Genomic DNA, 16,855 nt, shown 5'->3' with positions numbered 1-16,855 from the left:
CTGATACTCACTACCATTTACAACTACCTGAACTTCCCTACAACTTTCTTTTTCTCATTTTCCCCTAACAACTATCCACGGTATTCAGCTGTCCCCAGATATTGTCTGCTTTCTACTCTTATCACCTTCTTTTTATTTGTATCTCCCTTACCACCTCTCTTATTTCTCTTACCCCAAAATGTAAAATTGCAATCTGATATTTTTAAACCTCACTGTATATGTCAAATTGTTCTTTATTAATATGTAATTCCTCTACACTTTAATGCTTGCAGATTTTTCTAGTATAGGTGCCTTTTATTTATCTGTCCATATTGCAACTTGAAACTTTGCATTTTCCTCTCTTGTATAAAGTTGCCTATTTTTGTTACTGGAACTTTTCTCCCTGGGCCATCAGTAAAAATGAGCTACCACAGCCATTCCAACTATCCCAATCAATAAAAGCAATAAATAAATGCTATAAATGTAGAGAAATGTGCTACACAGCTATAACTGCTATACCATTACTGTATTATGTATATTCCATACCCATGTTATCTATATGCTACTTCTTAATTGCAACTTGTGCTTTGTGTTGACACTGATATGATTATTTGTGGCATACTTTACAGTCCCTGTGCTAGGGCTCACAGTATACTATGGAAGAGATATATATGTAACTATCAATGGTCACTAATCGTTGATATATAAGTGTGTGCATGTATGTATGTATATATGATGGCATACAGGCACAGCACTTAGCATTGTTGTCTCACAGCAAGAGGTCATATGGTGCAGTTCTCCACTGGTGTGCCTTCTGTGCAGAGTCTGCGTGTATTGGTTGTGTTTGCACTGTACCTTTTATACAGAAACAAGGAGTGTTCATATTGGCAAAGTGAACAAAATAAATAATGTAGTAAAATAGATGGCAGCTAGAATTAAAGTATTTGCAACAATATGTGTCTTTTGAAGATACAGCAAAAGAAAATAAATATTGGGGATAGAAGGAAGCTAAAAGGTGGAGAGGAGAGGTAGTGGGGAAGAGAAGAAGGGTGATACAACAAGGATTACTTAACTGAAATTGAAGAATGAGTAGTAGGATTTGCCTGCTTTACTGTTTTTCAAGTGCCACCTGCATGAGTGACTAACTCATCAAATACATCTCGGCAAAGGTGGTATCCCTAGTCATTGCTTTCCACAGAAAATTACTGACTGCTGTACATTTTTCAAGTGTATACTGACAGTGATTTGTTTGCTTTAGGGAGATTTCACCATTCTTCCTCTGTCTGCAACATTGGAGTGAGTATATATACGTTTGGGGGATGTGGGGACTATTACTGCCATAGAAGAAATACTGAACAAAAAGGTGAATATACATATAGATGAAAATATACGGTTATGTTCCTTATTAAGGCTAGTAATAGAGAACAATGTTTTTTTTGTCAAACAAAGTATTATTGCCAGAGACAAGGTAAAGCTATGGGTGCACCTTGTGCGAACACATATGCTAACCTAGTCCTGGCATACTGGGAAGATATTGTGATATCTGAAGCAGCACATGATTGGAAAGACAACCTTTTCTTTTATAATAGATTTGTGGATGATGTTTTCTTTTTGTGGGGGGGGGGGGGCACATCAGAATTACCATCCTTTGTTAAGTATTTAAGAGTCTGCTACCAGCTTCTTCAGATTCTCATTGAATTATTCTAATTCAGTTATTGAATACCTGGATGTTAGTATTACTAAGAAAATGGGGAGGTAGAGACCTCCCTATATAGGAAGCCTTGTTGGGCCAACAACATGCTTACTTTTGACAGCATGCACCCTAGACATGTATTTCAACACATAGTCAAGGGACAGGTCTGTAGAATATCCAGACTTTGCGCAAATGAAAATTCCTTTATACAGGAATTGGACTCTTTAAAGAATAATTTTCAAGCATGAGGTTAGAGCAAAAATCTACTGAAAAAGGAAATGGACAACAGCAGCCTGTACAGAAAACAAAGACATGGTTACATAGAGGTAAACAATGGTCTAATAAGGTAGATGCACAGGTTCAAAAAGCTAATGAAGGTTTGAAAATAAGTTTAACATACAGTAATGATATAGGTGGTATTTGTAATATAATCAGAGACAACTGGAGAATTATTTTAACAGATGAGAATATAACTAGAGTTGTAGGGACACAACCCAGATTTATTTTTAAAAGAAATAAAAATGTGAAAGATATTTTGCGTCAAGAACCTATGCATTTTAAAAATCCAGACATTAAGAAGAAGGGAACTTATCCATGCCTACATTGTAAAGCCTGTAAGCACATTTTACAAGGAAACTCTTTTATACACCCCAGGACCAACAAGAGTTACTTTCTGAATATGTATGCTGACTGCAACATGCAAAATGTTGTCTTTATTGCGTACTGTCAACAGTGTACTGCATATTATGTAGGAAAAACAAATTGCAGACTTAAAGAAAGAATTTTTAAGCATCTATCAGATATAAGGTTAAAAAAAGAACATACTGCACTGTACAAGGATATAGAATTGCATAGTGATCATGTATTTGCCTTTATGGTTATATGTTGTAAATAGAAGTCAAAGAATGGGTGACTTGTATAATGAAACTAAATACAAAGAGATGCAATGGATTCTTAGACTGAGAGCTGACAAAGCCCCAGGATTAAATGCTGTTGTCCCTTTAAAACCAGCTCTAGCAAAAAGGAGGGTAAATTATTGATTTTCATTGGTTGTTTTGTACTATATTAGATACTATGTTTTTACTAGTGTTTTATCATCTGATGAAGGGATTTACCTGAAAGCGCTTAAGATACTGCTTTTATTGTTTTAATAAAGAGAAGTTGCTTCATACACAGCATGGTAGTTCTTGCCTTATTTTTGAATTTACTGATTAACTGTAAATCTGATCTGGGACACTCCTCCCAGTCTAGTGTCATTAGCTCATTCTACCTAATACAGGGAGAACATGTGATAAGGCCTTCTGTTTCTCCTTTTTTCCCTTTCAAAAAAAAAAGAAAAGAAAAAAAAAACATTTTTTTGCCTGAATTTTCTTATGTTCTGACCGCTTCTCAAACATTTTGGAAATATATATTTTAGAGCATTTATTATAACTGTAATTGCCTTAATATTGCTACAACTCAAGTGCTCTAGGTTGCACCGCATCTGAAGTGTTTGTGTGTTTTAGCTGCTTTTCTGTATATATAGACTTCTCTGTATATGTAGACTAGCTACTTATTCTGCTGTGTTACTGCCTCTTCGTTTTTCAGTTGTGCACTTGCCTTGCTTCATTTAGAAAAGTTTTAAATTGCTAATTTTGTAGAGTTTTAATTGCATTTACTGTTTAGGACTACGCACTCGAGTGTGTTAGCCTTTTCTGTGTTTATTTACTGTATTATTGCTTTGTTTACCCTGTTTCAACAAAAAATAAATATATACTATCTTGTTTGCTCGTTTCCCACCTTTTCTGGCCAGTCCATATCCCGGGCTTTGCTTGTCTCAGCACTTTATTTTCTGTGCTCAGAGCTATCCAGACCTTGCTGTGGTAGAGGGGAGTCCTACTGCCTACCAGTGGGACTGGTGAGCATTGTACTGCCTATCTAACGCTAGAGGAGTGGTTTCCAGCTCTGAAATTGTAATTGTATTAGCCTTTCTGGGCTGATTTCTATCCCTTTCAACTTTCTGGCTTAAAAATGCATGTGTTTGCACATTTTTCACATCGTGCAGCACTACAAGGCTACAGTTAAACTATTCCAGGTGCCAGAAAGTCTGCTCTTCAAATTTTCCCTTAAAACTAGCTGTTTTCTCAGTAGTAGCACTAAAATCTGAACCCCTGTGACTAGCACTTGCTCTAGAACCTGCTGGAAAGCACTAGGAAGCCTGAAACTGATACAAGCACTACAAACACTCAGCTCTCCTTGTCAATAAGGAGAAATTAATCATAGGCACAAAACAGCCTACAGTTGCAAAGTACCTTGCAAAGGTAAGGGAAAACAGCTCTTAAACTTTACAAAAAAGCACCTAAACAGGCATGTCCAAGGGTCAGCTTCCGGTGATTTCCCCTGTCCACCTGGTGAATCTGGGCATACTGGGGCAATGCGGCAACTGCCTCATGTACACAGACAATCCTCTCCTCCTACCACCCAACACTACAACCTGCGAGAGATGCACTTACATAGCCAAACTGGAAGCAAAGCTCTCCCCGGTCAAGATTGTGCTAGACAGTCAAGAGGAGAAGGCTAACACCTGCATTACACCTCTAGCAACTCATAGCCCTTCAAAACCCACACCATCAACACCCACACATAGCAACACTAAACCCACATATGCGGAGGCCGTTAACATTAACCTGCCCAAGCAACAAGGACCTCCGAAGCCGAAATGCAAGCAAACACCAGTCACAACCAAAATGACACATAGCTCACAACACCAGTGTGCCACCCAAAAACAGCCCCTAAGGCAAGACAATGTACCCAACACTTTAGTCATAGGTGATTCTATAGTCAGGCACACTGATGTCCCACTCACCAGGCTGAACAAGGAGAAAATTACAGTCAGCTGCCTGTTGGGTGCCAGGATCCACCACATAATGCATGCGGTCAAGTCACTCCACAACAAATATAAATACGACTCTGTCATTGTCCATGCTGGAGTGAATGACATGAGACGTACCTCCCTGGACTACATGAAAAGAGACATGGAAGAGCTCTTGGATCATGTGACCCAGGCAGGTATGACCCTAGCCCTGAGTAGCATCCTGCCTTCGCCCAGAATGATACCACATTATAAGGACAAAATGATTGACTTCAACAATTGGCTAAGCTTCTGGTGTCATTCAAAGGGGATCCAGTATTTGTCTGCCTGGGAAGACATGATTGACAAACCATAATGCTTTGCCAGAGATGGTCTGCACCTGTCACCCCCTGGGATTCAGGTTACTGGCTAAAGCTCTTGCCACCCCTATAGTGCCTTTTTTAGGCAAGGTTCAAAGGATAAAACCACCACCGTAACAGATACAAGCATGCAAAATCTGAAGGTAATGCTACTCAATGCCAGAAGTCTAAACCTCAAAATGCACTCTCTCGAGGCACTCCTAAAAATGGAGAACATCGATATCTGTGCAGTGACTGAGACCTGGTTCAAGGCTCCAGAGAGCACCAATGCAATACCAGGCTACAATTCTTACCACACTTTTCAGCCACAAAACCAAGACCAAAACACTAAAGGTGGAGGAGTGTCCATAGTCACCAAGAATATTCACACCTCCAGGCTAGTTGCCCAACACAATGCATCTGAAATTCTCCAGGTGCAACTAACACTAGGTAAGACTGCAATTCAAATTGTAGCTTGCTACAGATCTCCCACCATAACCAAGATTCTCACTACACCTTCCTAAACATACTGGAAAATATTAAGATACAACCAAACACCCTAATACTGGGTGATTTCAACGACCCTGCCATTAATTGGGAAAACTACTCGGGTACCAACTCCTTTTCCCAACGGTTCTTGGAATTCCTAAATTCCAATGCCCTGGATCAACTAATCTATTGTCCCACCAGGGGCTCCAATATCCTAGACCTGGTCATTACCAACATGGGAGATAGATGCTCCACACCAGTGGTCACCCCCTCATTGGTCAGGTCTGACCATAAGCAAATCACCCTTGACATCCACATCCCACCCCCACCCCCCAGTGAGGAAACCTCCTTAAAAAACTTCTCCAAAGCCAACTTCATGCTACTGAATTCAGAAGTGACAAACTTCACAACACCCGCACAGACAGGATCTGGAAGTTCGACTGCAGAATCCTACACTAAGGCACTGTACGAGCACATCCACTCGTGCATGAATCGTGCCATCCCAAATAGAACCAAGATGCTCTTCTCCAAAAAAGGAAGCCAATCTGGTGGTCCCCTGCTATAAACAAACTATACAACAGAAGGAAGAAACTGTTGCAGAAAAGAGGAAAATACCAGGATGCAAAAAACTCCCTCACCAACCTCAGTAAGAAGCTGAGATCCCTCATAAAATCCTCAAAAGCTAGTTACGAAAATAAAATTGCCAAAGATTCCAAAGACAACCACAAGGCATTCTATAGTTATGTCAAGAATCTAAATGGCAATGCTCAGATCTGCTCTGAGCTACAACAGAATGGCATTAAATATACTGATCCCAAGGATATTGCCAATATCCTGGCAGATTGAATTAGTGCCAACTTCGCCCCCTTTGCACCCCCTAAAGGGCCCATCTCAATACCAAAAGATTGCCAAATTCTGATAATCACAGCCACACAGGTACAAACAGCACTCTCCAAAGCTAAGAATACAGCATCCATGGGACCAGATGACATCCCAGGCTGTGTACTACATGAACTACAAAATGAACTGGCACCCCACCTAAGTGTCATGTTTACTCATAGCCTCACCTCAGGCTTCATCCCCACTGGGTGGCGCACAGCTACAGTTATCCCACTCCACAAGGGAGGATCCGCCTTGGATCCTGGGAACTACCGTCCCATCAGTCTGACAAGCCTGATCTGCAAGGGCATGGAATGCATTATCATGGAACTTATAAACAAAGACATTGGCAACCTTCAAACACTGGACCCCACCCAGTTTGGATTTGTGAAGGGCCAGTCTTGTCTCCTGAATCTGATTGACTTCTTCAAATCAGTCTCCAGAGCTGTGGACAAGGGTAAGGCAGTCCACACAGCCTATCTGGACCTCGCCAAGGCCTTTGACACCATCCCCCACTCTGGAATCATAGGTAAACTTACTAAGCTGGGCATAAATCCCTACGTCACTCGATGGGTTGCCAACTGGCTTACTGACAGAACCCACACTGTAAAAGTAGCAGACTACAAATCCAGCTCCAGACAAGTGTCAAGTGGAGTACCTCAGGGTTCAGTCCTGGGACCACTCTTGTTTGGCATCTACTTCTCTGAAGTACAGGCCAACACTAAGGGACTCTGGCTAACAAAGTTTGCAGATGACTGTAAACTGGGAGCCATTACTGAATCCCCAAATTATGTGGATATTCTACAAAAAGGCCTTACAGAAACAGATGCCTGGTACCAGAACCATTGGCTCAAGCTTAATGCCAAGAAATGTATAGTTATCCCCTTTGAAAAAAAAACACGTAGCCATGAACTACCACATAGGTGGCAGGACACTAAACATCGAAAGTGTGATGAGAGACTTAGGGACACAAGTGGACAGTGGTCTCACTTTCAATAACCACATCGCCACAACAGTCAGGAAATCCTTCTGTGTGGCACACCTCATCACTAAGGGCTTTTCATCCATAAAAAAAGAGGTCATTGTCCCGCTGTACTCATCCCTCATTAGACCCATTATAGAGTATAAAGCCCCATTTGGTATGTACCTCACAAGACATCTGCAACAGCTGGAAAGGCCACAGAAATACCTCACTAAAAGAATCACAGGCCTAAAGCAGATGCCATATGCTGACCATCTAAAAAAACTCCAGCTATACTCTGTGGCATATCGTCTACTCAGAGGTGATCTCTGCTTAACATACAAGGCCATGTCAAACCCTGAGCTGTTGGACATGCTCCACTTAAAGAAATACCAATCCCTCAGAGCCACATGCTCCAGGGATCTAAACCTTATCATCACAATGAACAAAACATGCTGGAGGGATAGGTTTCTGACCCAGAGACTCCCCATACTCTGGAATAGACTGCCCATACATGTCAAGTAGAGTGCCTCATTGGCCCTCTTCAAAAGGAACCTTGATGATTGGATTGGAGATAGGAAATTCACCCCAGGGGTCATGTCAGTCACCCTGCTAGACAGGGGCACAGAGAAGTAAATATTGTGGGAAGAAATTTCCAGGGAATTGTTATGACTAGGCTTGCATAGGCCTTAGGGCCGATAGCCTAGTACCAACCTATGAACCTATGAACCTATGAACATGTAATTGACAGACTAGGGTTGAAGTACATGGTGGGAGGTAACAGATGGCTGCATTGTATATATGTGACATTGTCTTAGATAAGGCCTCCATTTTTTTTCTGTTTCCACATGTAGTTTTACGTCATGAACACTAAATGGGCAGTAAACAAAAGTGATGCATGCTATCATCTACCTTGCATAGAACACCACTGAGCACCAGTTTGTGCGATGATTGACAAAGTCTTTGCACATGCGAGATACACATTTCTACTGCTTTCACTGTTTGCACATAGTTAAGCAGTGTGCAAATGTGAGCCTGAGTGCTATAATTCTAAGAGCGCTCAGTACTGATGGTATGAATAGGGTTGCCAGCCGTCCGTTTTTTGACCGGACTGTCCGGTTTTCTGACAAATTGTCCAGTTAGAAATATCATTCAAAACTGGACACGTGAGGTCTGGGTTTTGTGCCACCATGAGCGAGTGCCCTCCCACTTTTACAGCTGCAGCAGGTTGACTGAATGATGTGTTGCCCCTCCGTCATCCATATGTTTAAATGTAACTTTCGTTTATACCTAGATGGGCACCAAAAGCAGAACTCGCTGCAATCTTTGTGAAATTTATAAAATTATTGTGGAGTCTGCATATCCTCCCTGCAGTCAAGTGATGTTTAAAACACATGCAGGTAGGTGCGTGCGTGAATGGGTGTGCCTTCTTTGAAGGTTGGGCATTGGGCTGGCAACTCAGCACTATAAAAATCTACTGCCAATCATTAGCAGACCGGGGTTCCGCTGTGGCGACCCCTAACCGGGAAAAGCCGAAAGAAGTTGCTTTGCTTTTTAGAAGGTTTCCTTTTTATTTTGCTTAAAATATTTTACTTCTTCTAATTAGTGTGTAAATGTATATGTCTAAATGTATAAAATGAAATATTCATCTTGCTTTTAATTTGACTACAGTTGTAACAGGTTTTTCTTTCAAGATTATTGCACTAGTCAGCTCCTAACACCTCCTAAATTAACTATTAACAATGCAGCAATGTTAGCAAAAGTTACAGTGACACTCTTGTAAGCTACCCTGACAAACTTTGCATGTGGCATCTCTATCACAGAACTTTGTGATGATGATGACCTCATTCTCTGGCTGTCCATCTGTTGCATCTTCACAGCAGCAAGGTGATTCACAGTGAAAAGGGAAAAACGGAAAACCTGACCACAGCCTTACTAGAATTTATAAAGCTGCAACTGCTGCTTTTTCCTGTTGTTTATTATATATCACTTCTAAACAATGTACAGCATCATATATTTACATGATAATTTTTTTTACAGGCACATTACAAAATTCTCAGTTAACACAGTCTCTGTGTGCTATAATTTGCTGGTGCCTTTCTTGTGAAAGAGTGCACTAAATAATTATAGTAAGTGTGCATAATAATGTAATGCTCCTTATGCTTATATCTATTGATAACTTGTCAGTATTGGGTATTATAGAAAAGTGACTGCTACATAATTAAAAAACATGTTATGCAAATTATTATAAAAATGCCTTTGCAGTCTTGCATACTATTTATAACAAACACTGAAAGCCTACAAGACCACTAAGTTTGGCTTACACAGTGAAATACTTACCTTACTCAGAGAATGTTATTACTAGGAAGACAAAGCAAAGGACTGAATTTTTGGGACTATTTTGAAAATGGCACCAGGCCCAGGCGAGGCAGGGATTGCATGGAAAAATGGGAGGTGTGGTGAGAGTCCATCACTGATGCAGAAGAAGACTGTACTTCTGCTTCCTTCCCAGGCAGCTGCCTATTGTCCCTAAAATGAAAAATCTGTGTTGCTGATCAGAGATTCAAGGCAGGAGAGCAGAGTGAGCCTGGGTGTAGCAAAGGTAACATGGAACTGAGCCCTTTCCCCCTAGGTGGCTTCTTATTGTCTCATAATAACAATGTATGTTGTTAACCCTTTGTTCATGTTGTTGACTTCAGGTGGGTGTTCCTTACAGTAAAACAAGGGACAAGAAAGATGCAGGGGAATCTGAGTGAAAATGGAAAAATAGCCCATGGAGTGTGCCTGGAAATGTTTTAAATTTAACAGTAGGGGGTTGTTTACGATATTAGCGCAGTCTTCTCCTTTAACGAGAATCATGCTCAGTGTGCTTACAACACCAGCGTGGAAGTAAATCCAGTTGCGCACAAATTTTAAGCTAGCAGTTCCGTGAAGAGGGGGTTAAGTCCATGTGGCAGTGTGTGAGGTGTGACACTTTCTTAAAGGCATAAGGTAGAAAGGATGACTGCACAGGGGAGAGGTAATTGTAAAGCAAGGATTATGTAAATCTCCTACATTCTGACTATAACTTGTTTATTAGAAAAAAAATGCAGAAGATGTATGTGTGTGTGAGTGTGTGTGGAGTATATATGCAAGATACAGTTACTACATTGTATGAAGTACAGCAAATAAGTCTGTTGATGAAAACAACACACTTTTACTGAATGTCAGCCAGCCTTTAGCCTCAGTGTGTACATCATGATTAGGTATACAGCTCTACAGTTGTTAAATGTGTTACTGCTTTAGTAGGAGCTGGACAGAAATCAAGAAACTAAAGGAAAGTTTGCTAAAACCAGTGTTCATGTTGTATTTTTTTGACAAATGATAGATAAACAGTATGCACTCAAGAAACAAAAAATCGCATGGACATACAGCAGAACACTTGTTTAAAACACATTTCTTATCACATAGGGATGGGTTTCTTGACACGAACAGTATCAATTTGCTGTTCTGGGACATTACCTTAGACAGGGCTTTGGGAACTGACTTGGATATATATAAGAGCCAAGTGATTAAACCAGAGATGTAATTAAGGTAATCATTCTTGTCTGAAGGAATTGCCTGACTGTACCTCACACATTTTGTTTGGTACAGGTGGAAGAGTTACTTTTCAGTTACAAGCGGGCTATAGTAACATAAGTTACAAAGCAATAAAGGCACATCTTTACAAATTAGTATAATACTAGCTTAACAAAGAATTAAAGGAAATTGTAACACTAACACGTGTGCACCCTCTGGACAACTAAAGACACCATTGCCAATTTGGCTTCCACTGACTGTATACCTGCTAACAATTACAGAGAATACAGGGGACACTGTACTTATGGTACAGCATCTCTGCAGCTGTATTCAGCTCCCAGGTGGGAAATTGGAAATCATCCCTGTTGCCACCTATCAGTTTTTTTTTCTGGACTATCCACAAATCAAATCAATTCTCTGATAGTCAGGAAAACACTGTACAAACTCCAGTATTCTGTTTCACAAAAGGAAACAACTATCAGTGTTTGTTAAATTGGCTGATTTACTATGCTTTTTTTAAAGAAAAGCATAGTAAATCGTCTGAAAGCAAGCATCCAGAACAGAAAAAGAGGGTGTCCCCATCAGCTGATGTCACGGTGATGTCACAAAATGGGTGGGGCATGGATGGGAGAGGGGGTGGGAATGGATGGGGTTATGGATGATGCGAGGGGCATGACCTTAGTCCAGTTTTAGCCACAAAGAAAGCTGGCAACCCTAGGTATGAAACACATCTGCTGCTTAGCTGACTCTGTGACTGCAGGTGTAAATATGTTGGCACATTTCTTTTTCAGCCCAGATGATATAGGGTTTGAATTCAGGTGTTTGTAATACTTTTAAATAAGTAGTGATAATGCAAGGAACCAAATCCTTATACTAAATTCACCATGTGTTACTGTGTATTGACATAGTGCAGTGTGTTTAAGTGGTATTGCGTGGAGGTAACCACACCACTGAAGAGCCGTTCACCATCACTTGGCACTGGTGCATGATGCCAAACTCTGCGCAAACATAGAGGCCAAAAAGTGAAGGGCTCCATTGTCTTTTTTTTCGGTACTTATGTGTACTGTGTGTGATTCTATTTTTTACCAGATTGTAGATGTTAAATGGGGTAGATAAGAAAGTTGTGAAATGGTGGGGCAAGCGGGGGGTAGAACAAAGGGAAAGCAATATATGAATGTGCAGGAGTCAGGTAGGAAAGAACCATAGCTATCCATTTCTTTAACAGTGTAAACTGAAAAAATGTACAAAATATTAGCTGAATTTGGACTGTCACCTCCACAATGAGGGGTGACAACAACGCAATCATAGTATATAGTCAATTGGACCAAATTAAGTGTGTCAAGAAGACAAGTGTGTGAAAAGGAGTGCTATGTATAGGATGATTTTTTTTTTTTGTGGGACAGATGCCTTTTTTTTTTACTTCAGCAAGAGCGTAATGCTGGGTAAGGGACGTTGGTATTTCTAGGTCAAGTAAGTTATGTAGGTGAGGAAGCTAATGCAAACAGGGAAAACAAGACAAGACACAGTGATGGTGAGGGACACAAAAGTTTGGGGGGCACCATGATTGGAGTGAGGGACGGGACAACATACGCTCATGCCCATCAAACATGGAGACAGTGAGAATCTAGTCCTCACCTGCAGGACTGTCATCACTATCCCCTTACTCCACTTGCTGCTGGAGATTTTGACATCTTCTCCTCCTACAGACCATGAGGGAGAACAGCCTCTCCATCCAGTGTAGGCATACACCAATGGTGCTGTCCTTAACCCTAAACACCAACCCTGGCATCTCCTGGCGGATCATGGAATCTTCACCCCCATCGTTACTCCTGGAGGGTACCAGAGCACCAGCTGCCAGTGTAGTGCTACATGAGGCCAAAGGTAGTGCAGGGGCAGCAGAGGCAGTCCTGCCTTATTTGGTCCCAGATGTGCTGGGCATCGATGCCAGGGCTGATGGAGTGGGGGCAGACTGGCCTACCTCACTGTGCTGTGAAGTATTTAGTGATTTGTTACAGATGGATGGCATGGAGACATTTTAATGACACATAATAGAAAATAAAAAAGAGAAAAGAGTTGGGGTGAGAGAAAAAAAAAAGAGAAAAAATTATTACCATCATATGTGGCATACAATGCATTATCACAATTATACAACTATTTCATCTGACGTATTACATTTAAGTATACATCCTAATAAGTACAAACTATAATTACAGATTGCTCAAGGTAATCCTTACAATGTTCATATATTGCACAAATGTTTGGTCCAATTATACACATTCCAGTTAACAGCAGGGCATTTATGCCACTTTATAGATTTCAATGTATGTAATATTATTAAAAAATTGCAGTATTGTATAGTTGTTACTAGTAGTATTTGAACCCATAACCTCTTACTACACTCTTATGCATGACTCCTCAAGTTGGTTTGTGCTACAGACTTATGCATGCATACTTACTTTTACACTTAGGATATGCATGCTTACTTTGCTACTACTGTATAGAAAAGAAAAACACTTTATTTAACTTTTAAAGCTACAATAATATTTCTCTTGTGCTGCATACATACCACTTGCTTCCCTCAGTCTCTCCAGATGAGACTGCCTATTCACCACAATTTCAGGATTAGCTGTGAAAAGAAATGAAAAGAACATAAGAGCATTATGTATACCAGTTTTATCCATATTTAGCTTTCTATGTATTATAAATTCTCATTATTAGCATACTTACACAACTGTGGGATGCTGCTAGTTTGAAATGCATCCAACCACTGGTTGAGCATATCCCTCGTGTGCTTTTTTAGGTAATTGAAAGGGTACCTACATTGTCCTACAGTGCATGAGCTGTCAGTCACACTGGATACAGCCTTAGACTATTTCAAGTCTGAGACTTGCATTGAGAGCCAAAATAGTCCCCCTGCAGACACCTTTGGCTGTGGCTCTTTACCAGGAGTCCAATAAATATTCTGGAATCCTGAACACCCCACCTCTAAGGCCTAAATTGGGCACCTTCCCCTCTAACACCAGGCATTATAAAATCACAAAAGTAGAGCAATAGTAAATAATGATTTCCTGCCAATTCCTAGAAATGTGTTTATTGGTAGTGTGCAAACCCAAGCAATGATGCCAATGGAATTTGCATGATGTTAAGCAGAGGGCAACAGTGCCAAGCAGGGAGGAATGTAATTTTTGAAACTGGAATGTTAATCTGACACTTGACAGTTAGAGGGGTGTCTTCTGTTGTAACCCTTAGGTGATTTAACTTTGCTGACATGCACTGGGGGCATGAATGTCCTGACCTGACACATGTTTATTTGGCTTTATACATGTTAAAATTGAATTCTACAGTGTGGGATCCAAACCTATGCATAAAGGACAAAACATTTTCTTCCACAGCAGTGATTTATCATCTTTGCCATACAAGATGTGCTTCTCAGACATAGTCATGAATCATTCCTCTATGTAGATGACAGATTGAGGTGTTAACCATGTATGTGTTAGACCCAACAAAGTCTTTGTATATAGATTCATTTGTGCATGTGTCTTATTTAAGTGTGGAGGCCATCCAAGTCCAGATAGCAGAATTATACTTACAGGAACATAGTACGCAGTATACCCTCGATCATACATCTGAACCTTCAAAACAAAGTAAGGGTGTCTTATCCCTCAGACATATGATTCATATTAGCTCCACTATTTATATTTATGAATAAAGTGTTATAAGTGATATTTAATATAATGTGAAATGGAATAACAGTAAAAATGTTTGAAATTTCCTGTATTAGAACCCAGGACCAAGTGTATGGCAGTCCTACAGTTACACCTGCTACCACATGAATATTGAAATAACACTTGCATATGTTCCTATTCATTACTATAAACTGGATGTCACAACAGTAAAAATATGTTGCACGTCTGGTATTAGAACCCAGGACCATCTGTATTACAGCCCTACACTTACACCTGCTGCCACAGAAATTGTTGTATAACAGCTGCATAGTTCTCTATTCATTCTTAAGTTTTGTGTGTTAACTGCCACACAATGCCATTTAGCATGTTTGTGTGGTGCCCAACAGGATTAATAGAATGTATCCATTTTAAATTGTTGATTGCATCCTGTTTTCAGGTGTTCAATGACTACGGGTGTTGAAAAAAGTTTCCTAACTGCCTCACAACATCGCTTAGTGGTGTTGTGTGATGGAAAGCAAAACATGCAACAATGTATCCTTTCTGACCTTTCACTGTCTACGCCCTGTCTACAGGTGTTCTGTCTGCTTCCTCTGTGGGCCACTAAATGAGATAAACACAGTTCAACCTGACATTTATTGTGTTCCTCCTTTTCCCTTGTTTGTGCTAAGGTGCATACTACACAAACACTGGTATTAAGAAAAAAAATACAAAAAAATGGAAATTTAGGTAAAATGAAGAAATATCTATTTAATAAACAACACTACAAAATATATGTTGGTAAGCATGAAATATTTATACACAGGTCTGGATTTGAACTCTCACTCTAGTTAACCTTCAGAACAGAGTAAGGGTGTCTTATCCATCTTTACCACACAAACGCCTTTGCAAAAGAGAACTAAAATCATTGTGTATACAACTAATTGCAACATTATCTATATTACTAACAAGACAAATGATGATTGCTTGTACACGTATTAATTTCAGAAGTAGTGCACTGATTGATCAAACAACCCTTTATGATTATTGTTTAAATAAATGCAACTCTGTCTTACCTCTCTGTGTTTGTTGTTCATTCTTGTCTTATCTGACCAGTAATATGAGGCATGTAGTCTGTAAGGCATTCTATATCAATGTCCTTAAAATGTGTGAGGATATTAAATGGCAATAATATACAGTTGCCAAGAAATGAAGAGGAGGTTGGATGTTACTGAACAGAAACTGTGAAATGTGTGCTGCTTACTTACATTTAAAATTTTGATACAATTCTTTCTACGCTTTGTAAGTCTAACCTGGTTGACACACCCATTGGAGGTAGGGGTGTCTGAATTGCTGTTGTGTTTTCCATCTCCCTACCATGAATCTTTCAGAGCTGCAATCCATTAGCAACAAACATGGAGGGATTGCATGCACTATCTTTACATTAGATACATGGAGCCAAGTAATTGGGATTCACCCAAGTCAAATGAGTTCATACCTTATTTTCATATTCATCATGCTCACAGACCTGAATCTACACTAAAAGATGGGAACCATGCAGCTAGGGAACCTGAAGGTGAGGAGACGTGTTTATGTGGATAACACAGAAGAAAATATTAATTTGAGATTTGTCTGCACAGAAGACTACTGATCTTGATAAGGTATGCTTGCATTTTTCAGCTATATACTGGATATGCTGAAATGTCAGTAAGAAAAAAAAATATATATATATATGCGTGTGTGCATGTGTGTGTGTGTGTGTGTGTGTGTGTGTGTGTGTGTGTGTGTGTGTGTGTGTGTGTGTGTATGTATGTATTAGCAAATGCTACTTATGTATATATATATATATATATATATATATATATATATATATATATATATATATATTAACAAATGCTACTTAGATCTGTATACATTTCTTAGAAGTGTACTGATGGCATAATCATGTTTGTCAGGGCATTTTACTTTCTCAGATGCACAGCCTTATTAGCTGTTCATTACAGGTGCTAATGTTAGAACTGTTTTTCTCTTTACAGTCTTCTATTGTTATTCCCTTGGAATGTAAATGTCCTATATTGTCAATGACGCAGGGGTGTTAGTCTTCTAGGATGGCCCATACACACCTCTAGAGAAGTGCTAGACACAGATAGACATGACTGGCAATTGCATAAAATGGAAAGTTCTGTGGCAAATGTGCACACATGTTTCAGGGACAGTTTATATATTAGCACTTTTAGCATTTCACTGATGGTTTGTTAGCAAAATGTGTCATTTGCCTGTTGTTTTGGGAGTGTGGAAGCCATGTTGCATTTCTGTTTTAGCACAAACACCTACAAACACCTACACCTACAAACAAAAACAAGATTTGCTATTATTACTCTCCTTGTTTTGGATCCAACCTTGCTTTGTGTGTGATTGTAATATGTTGCAACCACACAATTCCTT

This window comes from Protopterus annectens, chromosome 1.part0 (assembly GCF_019279795.1).
Source record: "Protopterus annectens isolate FY-2018-M chromosome 1.part0, PAN1.0, whole genome shotgun sequence".
NCBI lineage: Eukaryota > Metazoa > Chordata > Ceratodontiformes > Protopteridae > Protopterus > Protopterus annectens.
This window is presented reverse-complemented; position numbering follows the sequence as displayed.